This window comes from Scyliorhinus torazame, chromosome 21, assembly GCF_047496885.1.
Source record: "Scyliorhinus torazame isolate Kashiwa2021f chromosome 21, sScyTor2.1, whole genome shotgun sequence".
NCBI lineage: Eukaryota > Metazoa > Chordata > Chondrichthyes > Carcharhiniformes > Scyliorhinidae > Scyliorhinus > Scyliorhinus torazame.
Window position 1 is genome coordinate 386,781 of NC_092727.1, and position 3,970 is coordinate 390,750.

The following is a 3,970-nucleotide window of genomic DNA, read 5'->3' on the forward strand; positions in this document are numbered from 1 at the left end:
TCGGGGCGTGGGGGGAATGTGGAATGCACTCGGGGCGTGGGGGGAATCTGGGATGCACTCAGGGGGTGGGGGGAATCTGGGAATGCACTCAGGGGATGGTGGGAATCTGGGATGCACGGCCTGGGGTTGATGGGAATCTGGGATGCACACGGGGGGGGTGGGGGAATCTGGGATGCACTCGGGGGGTGGGGGAATCTGGGATGCACTCGGGGGGGGGGGGAATCTGGGATGCACTCGGGGGTGGGGAAATCTGGGATGCACGGCCTGGGGTTGGTGGGAATCTGGAATGCACTCAGGGGGTGGGGGGAATCTGGGATGCACTCGGGGCGTGGGGGGAATGTGGAATGCACTCGGGGCGTGGGGGGAATCTGGGATGCACTCAGGGGGTGGGGGGAATCTGGGATGCACGGCCTGGGGGTGCGGGGAATCTGGGATGCACTCGGGGGTGGGGAAATCTGGGATGCACGGCCTGGGGTTGGTGGGAATCTGGAATGCACTCAGGGGGTGGGGGGAATCTGGGATGCACTCGGGGCGTGGGGGGAATGTGGAATGCACTCGGGGCGTGGGGGGAATCTGGGATGCACTCAGGGGGTGGGGGGAATCTGGGATGCACGGCCTGGGGGTGCGGGGAATCTGGGATGCACTCGGGGGGTGGGGGGAATCTGAGATGCACTCAGGGGGTGGGGGGAATCTGGGATGCACTCGGGGCGTGGGGCAATCTGGGATGCACTCGGGGGATGGGGGGAATCTGGGATGCACTCGGGGCGTGGATGGAATCTGGGATGCACTCGGGGCGTGGGGGGAATCTGGGATGCACGGCCTGGGGGTGGGGGATATCTGGGATGCACGGCCTGGGGGTGGGGGATATCTGGGATGCACGGCCTGGGGGTGGGGGGAATCTGGGATGCACGCCTGGGGGTGGGAGGAATCTGGGATGCACTCGGGGGGTGGGGGGAATCTGGGATGCACGGCCTGGGGGTGGGGGATATCTGGGATGCACGGCCTGGGGGTGGGGGGAATCTGGGATGCACAGCCTGGGAGGGACGTTGAGGCAGGAAACTTCAGAATCTTTAAAAATGACTTGGATGAACACTTGAAATGTCAGAACATTCAAGGTTATGGGCAAGTGCTGGGAAGTGGGATTAGTGTAATTTGACTCCGTTTTTGTCAGTGCAGGCTTGATGGGCCAAAGAGCCTCTTCTGTACTATCCGATTCTCTGTGAATGAACATGATTTCTGAATCAATTCATTTTAGCAGAATCCAATTCTTAGGATTTGAGGGTTAATACAGAGTAGGCAGTCAGTATTAAGCTGCACAGTTAGCATCTTGGACATACTGGCACATGATGAATATATAATATATATACTGGCCAGAGTGCTGTACAAACTACATACAAACTGCAACAGGAGTTGAGTTGGAAACGTGCAATATGTGGTTTCTTCATTGCATTGTTTGTTGACTGTGCAATATAAACATAAATAATTTTAATATGGGCAGTAATATATTGAAAGATTCAAATTGTCCCAAAAAGGCCAAGACAAAGCCTCAGATGTTTTCTCACCATGATTTTCAACCAGATGCTAAACGCCTGGATGTGTTCCCAGTTTCAATATTCCATTCAATGTTGTATTTTTGCAAAAGTATTTAAAGTATTGTTCACAAATGTAATAATTATGTTGGTAACTACTGTTTTTAACCATGGTGAGTTTAATGGCTGGTTGTGTGAACCCAGGGTCTGATCATTCGATTGAGAGTGACTTGTGGAGATAATCACACCTCAGGATTCATTTTCTCTCATGGTTTATTTGGAGAGAAGTTTATTCCCTATCACTGATCATCAAATCAGAATTCAATCTGCTGTAATGGAAGTAACAATTGTACTCTGGAAGAAAGCTTATGTGGAGCAAAGCCAGAGTAGAACCCTAAGCAAACATTAAGATTTAAAAATACAAATTTCTTAATTGTTTGTCCCTTAAACAGATAGGCAGCACACGTGTAAGGAAAACTGCACCTAAAGTGAGTAATTAACATTTAGCTGTGTTTTGAATAATCCATTCCTCCTTCAAGTATCAGACCAAGATACCATTTGGTGATCACAGACTTCCATTGATCATACTTGGTAAAGTACTTCAGTAATTTGTTGTTGCCTTCTGAGGTATGGCTTTCCAGAAAACTGTCCTGCTCTTTACAACTTGCCATCAGGGATAATGGAAGGATTTACAGGCAGGTGACCTACTGTTTGGCAACATTATGAAAGCATCGTCAAGTCCTGAAGCAGGACATGAACCCAAAGCTCTGGCCCAGAGGTAGGGATGCTGCCCATTGCACCACAGGACATCCCTACCCAGTTTACATACCTACACATATTGAACTGTGACAAAACCTTTTCTTTTTGTCACCTTTAGGATTTATTTGTAACCCTGTTTTTTGAACAATATTGAAATCAAGAACTTGGTGTATCTAGTTATGGCGTTGTCCCCTGAATTATGTTCAAAATTCTTCCCTATGAAGTAGTTGGTGACTTTGCCTATATACTCAGATTGCCTTTGTGCAAATTAAAATGTTGCTGATTTCTGTTGTGCAATTATGTCACTAGATATGGGAGGGGGTATTTTTTTTAACTTAATAGAAATATTTAACAAGCAACTAACACTGAACTGGCAAAGATCAAGGCTGCAGCCACATATCTTCAGTCAGTAGTTACAATATTGAATCATAGCTGACAACTAACTCCAATCCAGCGAGTAGTGGTATTTTACCTGCTTGGAGACTTCTGAACAATCAATTTTAATGTATTGAAAGTGAGGGTCTGCACTTTCAAAACATTTTAAAAGTGTAATTTAGTGTTCTGGAGATCCATTTGCCAATGAATACGTTCCCAGTTAGACTTTGTAGAGCGTCCAATAATATGATGAGACTGCTTCTCACCTCTAATCCAGTCAGGATCACCTTGTTGCATGGTGTTACTACTGAGGACAACCCTAACACCAGCCAGCCGGGTAAGACTCAGTGTTACTTGTTGCTTACAGATCCCGAGGGAGCTCTCAGCAGAGATCAGCCAGCTTTTAAGCAGCTTCTCTTTTTTTCTATCACTACCTAAGATGAAATGTAAATGTCAGAATTTGAAATTGGAGATTTCAGGACTATGACATTTATTTTATGTCAAACTTTTTTTTTTTATTTGTGGTCTCTTCTTCCTCGTGGATGTCACTACTTTACGTTGGGTGCCCTGATTGTGGAGGCAGTAATGACCATACCACATGTCCCTTCCTCCTGTGCTGTAACCAATCTATGATTCTATAACATCTCTTCCAGGTTTCCTCTATTGCTGTTCCCATTGCAATATCTACATCAATGTCTCAGTATTTTATGTTGTCTGATGTCATTCTGGAACTTGCATGTTAATTGAGCTTAACTCATTCTGTATCTGAAACATTAATCTAAAGCTTTCCCTTAATGAATTAATCAGTCAGTCTCTCAACTATCTGCATGTAAATCAACCTAATTTTAGTAAGGAACTGAGCATAATGCAATCTTAATTACTGACTGAAAAATTATAGAAAATATTTTAAGTACTGTACAGATTAATGAATTATCAATAAAAAGTTCAGTTGCAATACCAAGGATTACAAGTGATCTTTTGACTGTTGAAATTATGGTTAAACAGACCATAGCCGATTTCCTACTTTAGAAACATCCTTGTAAATAGGACAAATAGTATAAATTTGAGGTACACAAGAAAAAACTGTTTTCTATATCAATTCTGGCTTACTACAGTAGAGATAGAGAAGATGTGGAGAGTTTATACTGGTGGAGAGTCCAAAACTACAGAATAAGATAGTCCCGATTAAATACAATAAGGAATTCAAGAGAAACCCTTTACCCAGATGGTGATAATATGGAACTTGTTACCATATGGAATCATTGAGGTGAATAATGGAAGCATTTAAGGGGAAGGTGGATTAACAT